Genomic DNA, 20045 nt, shown 5'->3' with positions numbered 1-20045 from the left:
CCCAAGATACATGAGGTGCTATCATGCTGGGACTTGTAGTTCTGCAAAGAAAAATACATGGTGCAGATGCACACTCCATATTATTAATCAATAATAGAGGCTCTTGGTGTATTAATTGGCCAAGAAATATTTGCCCACCAACCAGCTTTACAGTGGCCTCATTTCTGGTGGGTCCCTAATACTAATTTTGAATCTGGGGCGCGGAACCCCGAAAAGGTTGGCATAGGCCAGTCACCCCAGGGCAGCACACAAGTGAAAAACTAAGCTAAAGGTGTATTAATAAGAAAGTAGCAGAAGCTAGAGGTTAAAAAGTGAAGTGCTAGAAAGTATAATATATTAGTGGGAAATAAATAGTGCTAAATAAATGTTAGGGTGTGCCACCCCGAAAGCAACTCAGCCACACCAACCCAAGGGGAGCCGTGCCCCAAATCCATCCCCAAGACTAGCAATAAATGTCAATTTTAGGTCTTACCTACATTGTGCCTCCAGTTTGCAGTCTGGCTACCAGGGACCAAGCTGGTAAAATAATATTCAAATCAGGTGGGTGGGGTGCTACTCTAAGTTGAAGGAGTCCCAACCTTCAGGTGTACAGGTGTACACAATATTAGCTTATTGGGGGGGGGGGATCTTAGAATGCACACCCAAGATACATGAGGTGCTATCATGCTGGGACTTGTAGTTCTGCAAAGAAAAATACATGGTGCAGATGCACACTCCATATTATTAATCAATAATAGAGGCTCTTGGTATATTAATTGGCCAAGAAATATTTGCCCACCAACCAGCTTTACAGTGGCCTCATTTCTGGTGGGTCCCTAATACTAATTTTGAATCTGGGGCGCGGAACCCCGAAAAGGTTGGCATAGGCCAGTCACCCCAGGGCAGCACACAAGTGAAAAACTTGTTTTATAATATGTTCCATATATATGTAGCTGTCCGCATATAGTTACAGTACATCATGGCTGTGGCTTGTCGGTGTGCACTGGCAGCTTGAAACCACAAAGCTGCCATCTGACTCAAGTACCTAAAACCCCAACCAGCTCTTACCTGTATATACATAAATGCCTATCACTCCATCCACTCCTTATATACTTTATACCTATTACCCTCCCACCCCTTATATACATGAATACCTATCATTAAATCATACAAAAAGCATATATAGGGTGAAATGTAATAGGATGAGAGATTCAGAAAGTGAGAGATTTGCTAAGAAATCACCAGTTTTTTTAAAGCGGCAATCATTTATTTAGTTTGATTTTGCAGTGTAAATGATTGCCGCTTTAAAAAAACCTCTCACTTTCTGATCTCTCATCCTATTACATTTCACCCATAGTATTTATCTACAGTAACCTCCCCCCCCAACCCCACCCCACCCCACTCCCTACACACTTCATAAAATACCTATAACATCATTTATATACACCACTTTCAGTCTGTAGGGACCAGGGCAGGAGGCATGTTAAATGAAGCTGCAGGAAGGTGAACTCGGTACACTGCTACTTATTTATGCACAGTACGTAGCGGGCACCCAGCACATGCCCGGCGGGCTTGGGGAAGCAATCCTCCAGCCCTGCACTGTGAAGTAATGCTGCGCTGCTGCGAAGTCCGGTTTCCCTGCTGGGAGGAGGATGCGGAGCTTGTCACTAGCTCCCGAAGAAGACGCAGAGGGGATCCTGGCTGCTGCTGTCTGCAGAAAGCCGCAGTGGATCATAGTGACCGCCGGATCTTAAAGAGACAGCAGCGGTTCTGCAAGTATAACACCTACAATGCTGACATCTGGGCCCCATTCCTGAACCCCCAGACCCCCCCTAATGGCAGCCCTAGTAGAGGGTAACCAGCTTCCGTAAGGTCTCATGTAACACAGGGTCAGATGCACTAAGCTTCAACAGTGATAAAATGGAGAGTTATAAACAGTCAGCTCCTACTTACCATGTCACAGACTGTGTTTGAAAAATGTCAGACAGGAGCTCATTGGTTGTTTGTTTATCACTCTCCATTTTATCACTTTTGAAGCTTAAGGCCGCCATACACTATGCGATTTGGCCCCGATTTCACCCGATCCAGATGGATCGGGCAGTGAAATCGGACCAAATCGCAGGTTTTGACACCCAGTCCGACCCGATGCGCGGTCCCGTGCGCATCGGGTCAGAGTCGGGACGTCGGACCGGCTGCACATAAGATAAATATTATGTGCAGCCGTGGGGACTCTGAGGACACGGGCGAGGGAGGGGGGGCGGGAGACGCCGGCGAGGGAGGGGGCGGCAGGGGGAGCCGGAGCAGGGAGCTGTCATGCTCCGTCCCGGTAGGGGGGGGACACGCCGCTAGTAGTGCGGACGCTGGGGGGGGACACAGGCGGCAGTGACATAGAGCCGGGCGGGGGGAGCCGGGAGCTGTCAGCACTGAAAAAAAAAAAAACATACAATGAATGGGCAGCCTGTGATTGGCTGAGCGCTCTCTCAGCCTGTCAGCATCCCCCGCCCGCCACCTCGATGTCCCCGGCCCCCCTGCTCGCTCCACATTGCAGCTTCCCGGGAGTTGCAAATGATACATCGCATGCGATGTATCATTTGCAAAACTTGGCACATCAAGTGCCAAATCATGTGTCCCCCTCCCGGGGAGCTGTAGGGGGAAATCAGGTCCGACTTGTCCTTAGGACAAGTCGGACTAATGTATGGGGGCCTTAAGTCCATCTGGCCCACAGGCTGTATATAGAAGTATACTGACACAAAGTGCACTCTCCAAATAGTTCAGCAAGCTTATCTGTGTTTTAGCTTATACACTGTTACTGTGCTTTCCTGGGGGTATGGCTTTATAGCCTATAACCCCACAAGAGCTATGCTAATCTGCTGCTACTCCCAGCTAGTAGCACTAGGAAGCAAATTCAGCTTCTAGTTTGCATTCCACAGTGGAATGCAAATCCTTGAAGTATGGCCACAGTCCAGCAGTGTGGTAACTATAGGACTGGCGCAGTTGAGAATACTATACTGGACCAGTGGTAAACTCACCCGTTGTCCCACGGACCATTCCAACACTGGCTGAGGCAAGAGTATCAAACCCTTATAAGTACAGGTGGTTGCAGCTAATAAGATTGTATTAGTGCAGTGATTCCCAAACTGTGTGCCGTGGCACCCTGGGGTGCCTCAAAGCACATGCAGGGGTACCCTGTGTTTGTGGTCCAGGACCAATTCAAAATATTTATGGTCAATGTAAATGGTAAAACCAGTGCTTGTAGCCTATGATAACAAAATATGTGGCTCAACAGAAGTGTCATGTTCTACTCCACATAACTGGACTTAAGGATGACATAAAAGCACAATTTATTCAATTTAATATTTATCTATTATATAATAACCCAGAACTGTCAATCTGTGAGTCTGTGTACAACCAGGGGCGAATTTAGGGATCAGGCCGCCCCTAGGCACAAAATTTTTGCCCCCCCCCCCCCCTACATATGCCCAGTTAAGCTGTAACACAACTTGTGGGGGGAGGGACAACATGGGGACGGGAGGGAAAGAAGGGACACAGGGATTGGGAACAAGAGGGGGACACAGAACATAATGTGTGACACAGGACCTTTGCACATAGGGGGTAGAGAGGGAGCGAAGGGACATAATACTTAGGGTAGGGTGAACAAATGGCCTAGACACATGGGGAGTGGGAGAGGAGGGACACAGGAATGGGGACATGAGGAGGGGGAGAGATGGGGCACAGGCAATTAGGAAAAGATTAACACAGTAAGTGCCTAAACAGATTTTTTTTTTTTTATCTACATCCCCTTACCTGGACCTAGCTTGTAGTTTGGTCGGGTAAGGAGCAGTTAATTTGTGCCATTGCTGACCCTGTTTTAACTGCGTGGACTGTCTGTGGAGCACAGGCAGCACTTCCTGCACAGGGATGTGTGACCAATAGCTCCGCCCCCAAAACACCGCTGGCTGGGACTGGGGGCATTACCTTTGAGAGACCCTGACAGTCAATGGAACACGAGAGGAGGTGGGGGCTGAAACACAAAAGTCACTGCTAGCGCTGTCCCCCGCTGAGGCACGTTGCACCTGCCAGTCAAACAGGCAGCTGCTGAACGTCGGTTGAGCCACTGCATTCACGGAGGGGAGGAGATGTGCGGTACTTTACCTGACCGCACATCACTCCTCCGCTCCTCTCAAACAGTGCCTTTGTCATTGTATGTGTGCATGGCAGAGCGGGAGGGTAGCGGCGGTAACGAGCGACGCTGCCGCTGACATATGATGAATCATGTCAGCGGCAGCGCCGCTTGTAACTTGCCGCTTCCCACCCGCTCTGCCATGCTGTTATTTAAAAGAATGGCAGCCCGCTCTGCCGCCCTTGATTGGTGCCGCCCTGAGGCCCGTGCCTCATGGGCCTAGGCACAAATCCGGGCCTGTGTACAACGCTGCAGGGAGTCACTCTGGCCAGTGCACTCGCTTCCCCCAAACATTAGAGAGTTGCTACCTGAAGGATCAGAGGAGGGGCGACCCCCTGCAGCGGCAGCAGCAAACGTGTAGTGTCCAGCAGGAGCCGGGCACACTGTAGGGAAGAAACAGAAAATAAACTACAATTCCCAATAGCCCTTGCTGCAGTTAGCTGTGTAGTTTACTTTCAGTTTCCTCACTACAGTGTGGTGCACCCCAGGACTAGCAAAACAAAATGAAGACAGAGGATATTGAGAGCACAGGAGGTAAGTTACCTCAGCCCACCCCCTGTCAGGCTCCCAAATGTTTTACCAACCCAGCAGTGCAGCCAGAGGTCCGAAAAGGGGGCAGAGCTATACAGCACTGTACTCCTGTATAGTGTACAGCATGTGCCAGGCCAGCCAGTAGCATGAGCAGGGGAGGAGCCACCTTAAATGGTGAGTGTGTGTGTGTATATATGTGTGTGCATAACTGCAAATTTTTTGGACTGTATGAATGTGTGCATGTGTATGTTTAGATGTGTGAAAATAGGTGTGCATGTGTGTGAAAGTTAATATGCATGTCTGTAGGTGTGTGATTTTAACCCACCCCTCCCGCAACCTAACTCTAACCTCCCCGAATGTAGCCTATCCCTAACCTCCCCATATGCAGCCCAACTCTAAACTGTCCTCCAGCAGCCTAACTCTAACCTCCTGCAGCCTAACTTACCCCTCCCACAGCCTGACCCTAACCTCCTCTAAGGCAGCCTGACCCTAACCTCCCCTAACCCTAACCTGCACTCCCGCAGCCTAACCCTGACCTGTACTCAAGCAGCCTAACCCTACCCTCCCCTCATGCAGCCTAACCAAATGTGCATGTCCATTTTAAATTTTAACCCACCCCTCCTGCAGCCTAACCCTAACCTGCCCTCCAGCACCCTAACCTACCTCCCGCAGCCTAAACCTAACCACCCCTAATGCAGTCTAACCCTAACCTCCCCTAACCTGCCCTCCAGCAGCCTATCCTCCCTCCCGCAGCCTAAAATCCCCTATCCTGCCCTGAACAGCCTAACCCTAACCTCCCCGCATGCAGCCTAACCCTAACCTTCTGTCCCGCAGCCTAACCCACCCTTCCCGCAGGCTAACCCTAACCTTCTTTCCCACAGCTTAACCCACCACCACCCCCACCCACCCACCCCCACAGACTATCCCTGACCTCCCCTCACACAGCCTAACCCTAACCCCCCTGAGGCAGCCTAAACAAATTTTTTTTTAAAACAACACAATAAAAAACAAACATTAAGACACCCCTTTTGCATGACCACTTCACTTTTATGTGGGCATGCCCCTTTTCAGGAGCGAGCGCATTTATCCTCAAGCCCCACTGACTACAACTCATCTACCCTCCTTCCCCACTGACTGCACATCAACTACCCTCCTGCCCCCCTGACTGCACATCATCTACCCTCCTGCCCCTCTGACTGCACATCATCTACCCTCCTGCCCCACTGACTGCACATCATCTACCCTCCTTCCCCCCTGACTGCACATCATCTACCCTCCTGCCCCACTGACTGCGCATCATCATCTACCCTCCTGCCCCACTGACTGCACATCATCTACCCTCCTGCCCCACTGACTGCACATAATCTACCCTCCTGCCCCACTGACTGCACATCATCTACCCTCCTGCTCCACTGACTGCACATCATCTACCCTCCTGCCCCACTTACTGCACATCATCTAACCTACTGCCCTACTGACTGTGCATCATCTACCCTCCTGCCCCTCTGACTGCACATCATCTACCCTCCTGCCCCACTGACTGCACATCATCTACCCTCCTGCCCCCCTGAATGCACATCATCTACCCTCCTGCCCCACTGACTGCACATCATCTACCCTCCTGCCCCACTGACTGCACATCATCTACCCTCCTGTCCCACTTACTGCACATCATCTACCCTACTGCCCTACTGACTGTGCATCATCTACCCTCCTGCCCTACTGACTACAAATCATTTATCCTCCTGCCACACTGACTGCACATCTTCTACCCTCCTGCCCCACTTACTACACATCATCCTCCCTTCACTGCAGCCTGCGCACAGCCAGCCTACAGGCTGCTCTCAGGAAAAAATCCTGACAACGGCACTCGCCACTCCCCTACCACAATATGGACCTCCAAAACCCACCAAAGCAGCCCTTCAACATCGATACTACCATTGCACGCGCCCCTTCCCCATCTGCTGCTCCCGCACCTCCCATACCAACAGCAACCACGGACACACTCCTGAACCCCCATCAGCACCGCACCTACCCCTTTCCCATCCGCAGCACATGCACACACCTCTCCCACGACCCACTCCGCACCTCAGCCAAACACAACTGCAGCAGGGCCATCTTTTCGTATGGGCTTAATGGGCACTTGCCAAGGGGTCCCAGGTGTATAAGGGTCCTATGCTGATAGCTGAGGATCCCCTTTTTCCAGGGATATCAGAATTTTGAAAATCGGCCCTGGGGAACTGGAGATATCCAACTTCAAAGCAGCAGTCCACATCCGACCTGCTAATTGCAATTCCCAGTCATATTTCTCAGGTTCTCTCTGACTTACAGTTTTTCTGAGAGTAGATTCCAAAATCTGTGACTCTCCTCTTTGTGTTGACACAAGCAGCTTGTCTCTGTCATGCCCAAAACCAGAGATATCAGCCTTCCAGCAGCCGGTCCCTGCTCCAGCTCCAAACGTCTGTTGTACAGTTTTATATTTTTGTCAATGGATTGCTCTGGCTCCTGACCTCTGATCCCCAAGTCCCCAGCACCTCCTGAAAGTTGAGACTCTAGGTTTTTATACTATTGAAGGCTAGGAAATCTATTTCCAGATAATGGTGATATCTGCAGTCAAACAAGCTGCCCTTCCACCGGAAAATGACGAATATTAAGCCCACTCCAATATCCAACTCTCTCCTGTGTATAAAACACCCCCTACCTCCCTGGAAGTCATTTACAAGGGACCCTTCATTCAGCTCAGTGCCCCCTTCCACACGTTAGTGTCCACCCTCCCACCACCTGTGCAGTAAAAGAGTAATTAGCAGAAGTTACTGCTCCAGGTCCTATATGTTGAATGGAAGATAGAGCACGCCCTGTCACCCATGGGACATCAAAGCTGCTGCTGATAGCACCCCCCACCCCTAGGAGGGGAGAATGGGTAAGGGCCCCAGTGCATTGCTTTACCCAGGGGCCCACACTGCTGTTAAGACGGCCCTGAACTGCAGTACCCCTGCACATGACACTCCCCCACCCATGCCATCCCTGCACACACCAGTTACACACCCGCTCCTCCCCAACTCGGTACCACTGCACCCACTGTACCCCCGCAACCACACCTACTGTGAATGCAGTACGCCCACACCCACCCACTAGTAAACCACACCAAACCCTTACCCACCTGAAGTACCCCTGTAGCCACCACACCCACAGCACACCCGCACACACCCTTCCCAAACCCACAACATAACCGGACACTCTCCACCACCTGTGGCAACCCCGCACCCACTGCTCTCCCACTTCGCCTACTAATGCACCCACCCACGGCACCCCTGCACCCGGACCTCCTCAACCCACAGTACCCCCCAACCCAGCCAAACCAACACGGCACCCACCCATCACCCATTCGCAGTACACGCACCCATACCTACCCCACCACCCGCCATTGTTACCGCACCCAAAGCACCCCCTCAACTGTCCCTCACTCAACCGATGCACCCCACCAACCCACATGAGGCACCCACACCTGCAACTCCACCACCCGCAGTATCCCTGCACCTGGCATTCCCCTACCCACAGCAGCCTTAAACCCAACCCTCACCCACCCATGTCACCACCGCACTGGTTGTAACACCAAGCCTGCCGCTCCAGCACCAGCACTACTTCCCCACCTGCCCCTCCCGCTCAAACCATATTTCACACAATAAAGACGTTCACAGGTTAGGGGGCAGAGCCCCTTACGAGGGTGTGAAGAGTGCCCGCAGGGCGCGATGAATCACCTAGTATAATATATATTTAATATTTTTCTCTGAAATTCTCAGTAACAAACTTTTGGCCTAGGGGCCTCATGAAAAAATATTCTGGTACTCTAGGGCACCTTGATTCAAAAAAGTTTGGGAACCACTGTATTAGTGTATCTATTAGTTGTATTAGTGTATCCATTAGTTGAAGTAGACATTTTGTAGTTTTAGATTTGAGTATTTGGCACCCAGGAAAATATAGTCCCCCAAGCACTAATGGACATGGTGCAATTCCCTGTCTTATGTAACATTAATTACGTATGACAATAATATTGATCAATTATTATAATAAAAATAAATGTTTGTTTTTCCCCCCAATACACTGAGAAGGACACAGATGAGCCACTCGGGAATTATACTCAATGTATTTACTACTATAACTTGTCCACATTTAATCATCTCCTTTCTTTACAAAGGTACAAGTCTTCAGAACATAGAGGTAAGTACATGTTCCACCTAGTTCTTCTTTATTTATAGCAAGGATAGGCTTCACAAGTTAGTCAATGGATTTAAGTTAATATTGCATACATATTTAATACTTCCCTATACAGGTCTCTGTCACATTATTAAAAAATGTAACAAGTTCTATACCAATTTTAAACATTTGCATTAAACAATATCATCCCATTAACACTATGAAAGGGTCTTTATGGTTCAGACCCATTTTAAGTCCCGTTTACAAATACCGATGTCTTTACCCGTTTCTGCAGTGGGAAAGCAGCATCATACCCCTTTCACACCTCTGCTATAAAACGGTATATTGACATTTTTTTTAAACATTTCAAAACAGTTCTAGGCTAGCTGTAGTGTGAAAGGGTCACAGTGAATTTACCGATTACAAAAACCAGGTACTTGTAAATGTGTTAAAAGAAGGATCCTACACGTTTCAATTTCAAAGCCAATCCATTTGCAGTGTGAAAGCCTCAGACACATGAACACATTACTCTGCAAAAGAAGGTTATAGGTTATCTCTCTTCCTGATGACACAATCCTGAATCAGGAAACCATACAAATAACATTGGAAGTAGTGGAGAAGTATTGCAGGCATATTTCTACACTACAAATATAGCAACATGGACTGATGAGGAGGGGAAGGAGATGCTTAGATAAGAGGGGAGGCAGACATTGCCAGACAAATCACTGGCACTGTAAAGGATTCTCTAATATATAACTAAAGGCATTTGAAATTGGTCAAGTACATAATCATCCACAAACAGGCTTATTTTTAGCTATAATACAAAAATGTGACCCATAAAAGTCCATTACAAATGACATTCACTGTTTTCTATGGGTGAAACGGGTTCAGTGTGAAAGATACCAACCCAGTAATGAATTGATAATATACTGGTTACAACTGAACTGGCGATGTAAAAGGGGTTTAACTTGCTCAGACTTCTTTTAAGAAACGTTTCAAATACCTGGTCCAAGCAGATTTTACGATGTGAAAGCAATATTAGGCTATTTGCCAAATTAATAAAATATGAAAAGAAACAAAGAACATTGGCAGTAGAGAGAAAATATAACAGTGAATGTAATTTCTGTAAAATCCCATGGATCACTTTTATCTTTTAGCATCATGTTAATTGTATGGGTTAATTAAATACACTCACAAATCAGACATATGTCAAGATTGCCTAACACAAATTTTTTATGAACATGTCTATACAATTATACTTTTTTCAACAAAAACAATGCAATTAAATAAACCATGAATTTAGAAAGATGTTTTACATACAAATTAATTTACTAGAATGTTAGTTTTTAAAAATCTACTTTTAAAAATGTAACAAACAATATACTTTCTCTTTCATAATGCCTTCATACAGTGACGTAAGTCATCTCAGTCACCCGAAGGCAAGATAAATATTGGTGTCCAACCCCCCCACCACCACCACCACCACCACCACCACCACCACACACACAAACACCTTATATAAATATATGTATGCATGTGTTTATGTATGAATGTATGTCAAACTTTCCTACTTTTGAAAAACAGTTTCAAGGAGACTCCAGGTGCTGCGTGCAGTTGTGCGGGGGTGTCTAGCTCCGGCCTGAAGGTGTGTCTAGCTCTACCTTCTTATTGCCACTCAGGGGTGTGTCCTGCAGACAGGTGAATTTTTTCTTTTGTTTTACAAGTACCCGAGTGTCTAGGAGGGCACCGGAGCAGGTTTATTAGGCTTTAAGCCCTATCACACCCAGTATGCATGACCAGCAGATGGGAAATTGAAGGTCAGAAGACTGACACAGCAGCATCCTGCTGAACAGAACAGGTGCCCATACACTAGTAAAATTTATCTTCAGATCTGGCTGGTTGGAACAAAAACATGGTTGTGGATGAGTGACAGTTTGTCAGTTTTCCAGCATTCCCAAGCAAATGGTCAACTGTCAATTTTTCTCATCCATAACCATGTTTTTGTTCCAACCAGCCAGATCTGAAGATAAATCTGCGCGTGTATGGCTTTCCTTCCCCCACAGCCCTAAGTCACACTTAGTGCATAAACCTACCCCCCCCCCCCTGACCTAACACTACAACTCACACACATATTACTCACACACATATTACTCACCAGTAAACACAACCCCAGATACATTATACATAGCCGCCATTATACATAGCCATACATTATACATAGCCACATATTCTACCATACTACAATATACACAGCCCCTCCATATTACACCTAGTATACATAGCATCATACCACATTATACACAACCCCTCCCCATACTACACCTAGTATACATAGATAGCACCATCCTATATTATACACAGCTCCCCCTTATTACACCTACATGTATTATACATAGCACTATACCACATTATACACAGCCCTCCACCACCCCCCATAAAACACTTAAAAAATATATATTGCATGCCCCTCTCCTATTACATTACACACAGCAACTCATCCATCTTTGTTGATGATCCTTCCTGGGAAGTGCAGGTAGCAGGCCTGGAAGTGTGGTGGTGGGAGGCAGCAGGCAGGAAGAGCAAGGCTGAGCTGGGCAGGAAGGATGATTCACGGAGGCCACTGTATGGTGGGGGGGAGGCAGCCTCAGCAGGCAGAGGAGCAGGAGGAGCAGGGCTGGGCTGCTACATGGAGCTCAGGGGCAGGCAGTCTCAGTAGGCAGGAAGAGCAGGGCTGAGCTGCTGCACGGAGCCCACTATTAGGGTGGTGGAGGTGGCAGCCTCAGCAGGCAGAGGAGCAGGGAGAGCAGGGCTGGGCTGCTGCACAGAGCCCATTGTTAGTGTGGTGGGTGGGGGGTGGCAGCCTCAGCAGGCAGGTAGAGCAGGGCTGAGCTGCTGCACGGAGCCCACCGTCAGTGTGGTGGGCGGGGCCAGGCTCACTGAAGGGAATGAGTCTCCTTGCAGTCTCCCTGCCTCTGACAGTATGCACAGCAGGGCGGCTATTTCTACTAACAACCATGCGGAGGCCATCTGTGATGTATCACCTGCAAGCTCCACCCCTTGTCTTTCCTGAAGTGCGCATGCGCAATACAGATATTCATAGCAGGGGCCCCAAAAACCAGGAGGATGGGTAAGCTTTGCGTGGCAGCGGGAGGCTCATGTAAAAACCAGGAGCCTCCTGATGATTGTGTGAGGGTAGGCAAGCCTGATGTATGTATGTATGTATGTAAGTAAGGTATCTGCTTCTAGTGGAACAGGTAATGAGTTCTAATACAGGGTGTGGCACTTGGCAAAAATTATGTTTATAATAAAGAGAGTGTGATATCTATGGTCCTGCTAGGAGGGGGAGTCAGCCAAAGAAGCAATATTGACAACTTTCAATTAACTGATTCAAACTCGGAGGAGAGGAGAGGTGCAGGAGCATGAGCAGGAGCCCGGGGGGGGGGGGGGGGGGGCAGATTACTCCATTACCTCCCAGAGTTACACTTCTGCCTTCATATATTTATATAGTCTATACGATGGTTTGCTAAATAATACAGGTTGAGTATTCTTTATCCAAAATGCTCGGGGCCAGGAGAATTTTGGATAACAAATTATTCAATATTTCAGTATGTTTTAATATTTCAGTGATGTATCTTGAAGTATCTTGCATGTACTGTATGTTGTACAAACACCACAAACACATGAAATACACACAAATAAATTTTATTTGTGCATGAAACAAGGTTTTAATATATTAAATAAAATTTGTGTACAATCTCAGGTACTGAATTTAAATGCCAAACAATCACTTTCTTGCAGATATTTAGTGCCAGTTACATATCATAATCCCAGTAGTGAGGTTACAGATGTCCCCAGTAGGTTTTAAGCCTGGGGTTCTCAATCTTTTTCTAATCACGGCACCCTAGAGTATCAAAATTTTTCCAAGGCACCCCTAGGCCCCAAAAAATATATATCAAATGAAGTAGATTGTGTTTATATGTGCTTCTTAGGTTCAGTTATGTGGTAAAGGGCAGGATTTGGTTCTGATTGTACACATTTTAGGATTGGCAGCCACCAGCACTGGTTTTGTCCAGAAAATAATTGACCATAAATAATTTGAATTGGTCCTGGACAACCAACCCGAGGCACCCCTGCAAGTGTCCCGAGGCCCCCCAGGGAGCCTAGGCGCACAGTTTGGGAACCACTGTTTTAAGCAATACATTTTTTTTTTTTACATTCTGGAATGTATGGTTTTTGGAATAATTTGGATAACAGATATTTGAATAAGGGATACTGAACATTTAACCATAATAATAATAATAATTATTATTATTATTATTTTTATTATTTTTAATGAATAAAAATATCCAAAAAAGGATACCTGGAAAAAAAATGTATTTTTATGAAAGTGCAAAACCTCTTGGCAAAACTATCACTGAGTGTGATTTCTGTAAAATCTCATGGATCACTTCTATCTTTTAGCATCATGCTAATTGTATGGTTTAATTAAATCAATTCACAGTTCAGACATATGTTAAGATTACGTAATAAAAAAATCAATATAGAAAGATGTTTTACATACAAATTAATTTACTTAAATGTTTAGGGGGTTTTTTACATCTACTTTTAAAAACGTAACAAACAATATACTTTCTCTTTCATAATGCCTTCATACAGTGGCATAAGTTCGTCTCAGTCACCCGGAAGCAAGAAAATATTGGTGTTACCCCATACATACACACACACTCACACCTTGTATAAATATATGTATGGATGTGTATTTGTGTATGTATGTACATACCTCCCAACTTCCGTCCGGAGGAAATAGGGACACTCGCGCGGCAAAGCCGCGCGAGCGTCCGAAAAGGGGGCGGGGCGTATGCAAATGAGGGCGCGGCTTATGCTAATTAGCCGCAACCTCATTTTCATACGAGAATAGACGCTGTGCGCATGCGCACAGCGTCTATTCTACTAGATTGGGGGGTCTCCCAACTGCCACCCCCCGCAGCGGGACAATGCCTGCCGCGGGTGGGACGTCGGGACAGGACCCGAAAATCGGGACTGTCCCGACGGAATCGTGACAGTTGGGAGGTATGTATGTATGTATGTATGTATGTATGTATGTACAGTATGTATGTAAGGTACAGTATCTGCTTCTAGTGGAACAGGTAATGGGTTCTAATACAGGATATGGCACTTGCACTCCGGCAGAAACTTTTTTATATTTCAACCTGCAAAAAATAATGTATTTTTATGAACTACAAAGTGCAAAACCTCTTGGCAAAACTATCATTGAATCCAGATATGTTGACATATTTTTTCATAATGCAGAATAAACAGCAAATCTATAGATTTAGAACTCAGAAGTTCTTCACTTATGGACAAGGATTCGAAATAAAATAAAAGTCCTTATGTTTTAAGTATCTTTTTTTTTAAATTCTAAATGATCTACAAATCATGCTTTTAACACTATATTCTTCATTTGTAGGCATTAATAATTGCACAACATACTATGGATCACAAATTCTGACTCACAGGAAACATTTGGGTCTGCTCAAATAAAAAAAAATATATAATACTCCTATACAGAAAGCAATAGGATTTTAATGCATGATTTTGTGTATTGGGTTAAATAATTGTGTTTTTACCATAAAACAAAAATAAACAATTCTACATTAGTAACACTAAAAAAGTAAATGGACAATACTGTTAAACATCTGACAAAGTAAAGTTTAAAATAAAATAGAAATAACCTTATCCATTTTTCTTTTTGATGTTTGTGCCTGATTTACCCATACTCCTAATACGGATTCAGTACTGAATCCCGGTGGTCGGGATCCCGGCGTTCAGAATCCCGATGCCGGAATCCCGACAGCTGAAATGCCGACAAGGGGGGGACGTGGATTGCCCCCCCTTGCGGGCTCGCTGCGCTCGCCATGCAGCGGGCCCGGTGCCTCGCTACGCTCGGCACACTAATTTATTCTCCCTCCTGGGGTGTCGTGGACACCCACGGAGGGAGAATGTGTCGGGATTTCGGCGGTCAGGATTCCGGCGTCGGGATTCTGAACGCCGGGATTCCGGCGTCGGGATTCTGAACGCCGGGATCCCAACCGCCGGGATTTTAACTGCATCCCCCTAATACAGATGTGTCATCATCACACCTTTGGCTATATTTACAGAAATGTGAGTTTTTAGAAGGGGTGATGTTGCTTATAACAGCCAATTAGATTTTACCATACCCTCCAACATTTGAGGGGCAGAAAGGACGCATCAAGAAAGGGGCGTGGCCATGGGCAACGTTTGTGTGGTCTCTGATAAAGGGGCATGGTCAGCCCACTTTCCGAATGTGTTCTGGGCATTTAAAATAAAATAAAAAGTGAGCGCTAATATTATATATACATATATATATATATATATATATATATATATATATATATATATATATATATATATATATATATAGTGATGAATAAACAGACAGCGGCACTCACAGGAATTTCAAAGTTATATTCAAAAAACGTGACCAAACCTACAGCTACATATATATATATATATATATATATATATCTCTTATATATTTAGCCAGATCTGTCATTCAACCCCTGTGGAGAACGTTCCTGTGTAGAACAGTTTCACTTTCATGTGTCTAACGTTCCACCCCCTTGACATCACCTCCCCCCGCCCAGCCAGGGCTACAGTACACGCCCACCATCCACCATTACTCCACAGCCACCATCCACAATTACTCCTGCACATCCCTACCCTCTGCCAGGACCCCCGCGACCCCCCTCCCGCGATTCGCGGGACCCCCCGCGACCCCCCCCTCCCGCGATTCGCGGGACCCCCCGCGACCCCCCCCTCCCGCGATTTGCGGGACCCCCCGCGACCCCCCCCTCCCGCGATTCGCGGGACCCCCCGCGACCCCCCCTCCCGCGAATCGCGGGACCCCCGCGCCCCCCCCTCCCGCGAATCGCGGGACCCCCACGACCCCCCTCCCGCGATTCGCGGGACCCCCGCGACCCCCCCTCCCGCAATTCGCGGGACCCCCGCGACCCTCCCTCCCGCGATTCGCGGGACCCCCGCGACCCCCCCTCCCGCCATTCGCGGGACCCCGCACCCCCCCTCCCGCGATTCACGGGACCCCCGCTTTCTACACTCCAGCGAGTCGCGGGACTCCAGCGAGTCGCGGGACCCCCGCAACCCCTCCTCCCGTGATTCGCGGGACCCCCGCGAACCCCCCCTCCCGCGATTCGCGGGACCCCCGCGACCCCCATCCCGCGATTCGCGGGACCCCCGCGACCACCCCGGTATCCGGACTATTGTTAGACAGCACTTACATCGACAGCCATTACATCGACACCATCAGTTCGACAGCTCAATAGGTCGACATGGTTTTAGGTCGACATACCATTAGGTCGACATGTCATTATGTCGACAGCTCATTAGGTCGACAGCTCATTAGGTCGACAGCTCATTAGGTCGACAGCTCATTAGGTCGACATGTTTTTAGGTCGACACTGCCATTAGGTCGACAGTGTCTATGTCTACAGTCAAATGGTCGACATGGGTTTTTTCACTGTTTATCGAGCCGACATGTGCCGACAGGCGGTATTTCATGCCCTACTATCCACTAGGGCGTGGTGGGAGAATAAAATAGTGTGCCGAGCGCAGCGAGGCACCGTGCCCGAAGCATAGCAAGCGGCTGCGGTACACTTCAAACTGTGTCCATGTCGACTGTGTCGACATTTCGGCCAAAAAACAGTGAAAAAACCCATGTCGACCTTTTGACTGTCGACATAGACTCTGTCGACCTAATGGCAGTGTCGACCTAAAAACATGTCAACCTAATGAGCTGTCGACCTAATGAGCTGTCGACCTAAGGAGCTGTCGACATAATGACATGTCGACCTAATGGTATGTCGACCTAAAACCATGTTGACCTATTGAGCTGTCGAACTAATGGTGTCGATGTAATGGCTGTCAATGTAAGTGCTGTCTAATATCCGTCCCAGACCCGACCACCCCCTCCCGCGATTCGCTGGACCTCTGCGACCACCCCCTCCCGTGAAACGCGGGACCCCCGCGACCCTAACGCAAATCGCGGGACCCCAGCGACCCCTCCCTCCCGCGAGCCCCCTCCCGCGATTCGCAGGACCCCTGCATCCTCCCCTCCCGCGATTCGCGGGACCCCTGCGACCCCCCCTCCCGGCATTAAAAGGGCCCCCCGCGAACCCCCCTCCCGCGATTCACGGCACCCCCCCCCCCTACTGTGATTTGCGACCCCCCTCCCGCAATTCGCGCCGCCCCCTCCCGCGATTCACGGAACCCCCCGTAGCGCCCCCCTCCCGCGATTTGCGGGCCCCCTCGGCACTTCTCGCGATTTGCGACCGCCCCCTAATTCACACATTCGGGGACCCCACCTCCCGCGATTCATGCCCCCCTCACACAATTCACAGCACCCCCCACACCCCCCTTCCTGCGATTCGCAACCCCCCACGACCCCCCCTCCCGCGATTCACGAAACCCCCCGTAGCGCCCCCCTCCCGCGATTTGCGGGCCCCCTCGGCACCTCTCGCGATTTGCGACCGCCCCGTAATTCACACATTCGGGGACCCCCCCTCCCGCGATTCATGCCCCCCTCACGCAATTCACGGCACCCCCCATACCCCCCTTCCTGCGATTCGGAACCTCCCACGACCCCCCCTCCCGCGATTCATGCCCCCTCCCGCGATTCACGGACCCCCGCACCACCCCCCTGCGCCCACCCTCCCTTGATTCACGCCCCCCTCATGCAATTCACGGCAACCCCCCACACCCCCCCTCCTGCGATTCGCAGTCCCCCCACGACCCCCCCCCTCCTGCGATTCATGACCCCTCCCGTGATTCACGGACCCCCGCCCCACCCCCCCTTGACTCACGGCACCCCACGCGCCCCTCCCGCAATTCACGGACCTCCGCAACCCCCCCTCCCGCAATTCACTAACCCCGACAACCCCCCTCCCGCAATTTGCGGACCCCCCTTCCCACGATTCAAGCCCCCCCGCGCCCCCGCCCACGATTTGCGGACCCCCGCCCCCTCCCGCTAACCGCGGATCCCCACACACCACCCCCCCTCCCGCAATTTGCAGACCCCCCAGACCCCCTTCCAGCAATTCCACCCCCCAGCGGACCACCGCGGCCCCCGCTCCCGCATTTCACGTACCCCCGTGACAATGGGGGATCCTGTACCACCACAAGCAGGTACCGCCCCTAGGTGGGAAATCCGGCCCTGGCTGCCGCACTGCAGGTTTCCCCACTGCCCTCTGCACCAGCGCCACAACTTTTATCAATGTCTTGCCCACATACCACTATTATACAGCCTCCTGCTCTCATGCACGCTCACTCCCTCCCAGTGGGAGGAGACGCTCACCCACTGCCGGGAGCTGCATACTGTCCCCCTCCCTCCTCCAGTTCTAGGGATGCCCATCGACCATCAATGATTTTCAAATAATCGATGGTTTATGGCCGATGTTGAATACTTTTGCCATCAATGTGGGAGGACACTGCCCTGCCTCCTGTTCTCCTGCCCCGTAACTTCTGCCAGTGGAGACCCGCTCACCCTGTGTTGCCCACATTCCCCTATCATGCTTTACCGCCCAGCCTCCTGCTCTCATGCACCCTAACTCCCACCCAGTCGGAGGAGACACTGACTCCTGTATTTCTGTGCTGCCACGCTGGACCCTCACCCACTGGCAGAAGCTGCACAGTGTCCACCACCCTCTTTAGTCCCCCGTATGCCCACACACCCCTATCACTACCCAGCTTCCTGCTCTCCTGAACCGTAACTTCCACCACTGGGTAATCGCTGACGCTGTGTTGCCCACATAACCCTATCATGCCTCATATCCCAGCCTCCTGCTCTCATGCACCCTAACTCCCACCCAGTAGGAGGAGACACTGACTCAGGGCCACCGTCTGGTACTCCTGTGCTGCCACGCTGGACCCTCACCCACTGCCAGAAGCTGCAATACAGGGCATCTTTCATACAATTCTAACCATATTTCTCACAATACAAATGTTCACAAATTAAGGGGCGTAGCCCCTTACGCCGGTGTGAAGAGCGCCCGTAGGGCGCGATGAATCACCTAGTATAATATATATATATATATATTAAGTTCTACACGCATAACCCTCTGAGGTACTTATGTATTATATAGCTTCCCTTCTGGACTTGTAACTTGGTGGGACTGATATGCTATTACTGGTGCCTGTCCTTGTGTTTCCCCCCTATATCCCTATAGATTGTAAGCTTGCAGCAGGGCCCTCCTACCTCCAAGTCTGTCTGTTACCCAGTTTGTTTTATAACTGTTTACTATTGTAAAGCGCAACGGAATCTGCTGCACTATATAAGAAACTGTAAATAAATAATATATATATATATATATATATATATATCTGTAGCAAATAGAAGAAGAGAGGGGTGCATAAAATACAGTTTTTATTAAAAATACAATTTTAAAAATACAAGCCATTGCTCATACCAATTACTACATCTGCAGTGGGCTGGATACACAAGGTCAGGGCCGGTGCTACCCGCTCAGCAGAGGATGCAAAGCAGGTAGGCGCCGGGCAGGAGTGGCGTTGTCCCTGCTGTGCTTCCCCTGCTGTCTCTGAGGCTGTTGGCTGCTGCTGCCTTTCACACTGCAGGGCACGTAGCAGCGCCGAGGCACAGAGCTCCCTCCAGGCTCCTATACATCAGGGTAGCAGTATGTACTAAAGGGGCGGGGCTACACGGACAGAGGGGGCGGGGCTACACGGCAGGAGGGGCGGGGATATGAGGGAGCAAGACTGAAGAGAGACACAGGAGAGGCTGAGCTGCCAGGACAGGAGACTAATGTTGGCAACTGGTGTGGGCACGTGTATAGTCACGCAGCATTATGAGCATTTGTGTAGGCAGCATTACTAATGTCGGCAACTAGTGTGAGCATGTGTGTAGGCAGCATTACTAATGTCGGCAACTGATGTGGGCATGTGTATAGGTAGTGCTACTAATGTCGGCAACTGGTGTGAGCATGTGTGTAGACATCGCTACTAATGTTGGCAACTGATGTAGGCATGTGTATAGTCAGCGCTACTAATGTCAGCAACTGGTGTGGGCACGTGTATAGGCAGTGTTAATAATGCCAGCAACTGGTGTGAGCAT

The sequence above is a fragment of the Crinia signifera genome, chromosome 1 (assembly GCF_055691185.1).
Source record: "Crinia signifera chromosome 1, ASM5569118v1, whole genome shotgun sequence".
Classification (NCBI taxonomy): Eukaryota; Metazoa; Chordata; class Amphibia; order Anura; family Myobatrachidae; genus Crinia; species Crinia signifera.
The sequence above is the reverse complement of the archived record's forward strand: the minus strand, read 5'-3'. Positions refer to the sequence as shown.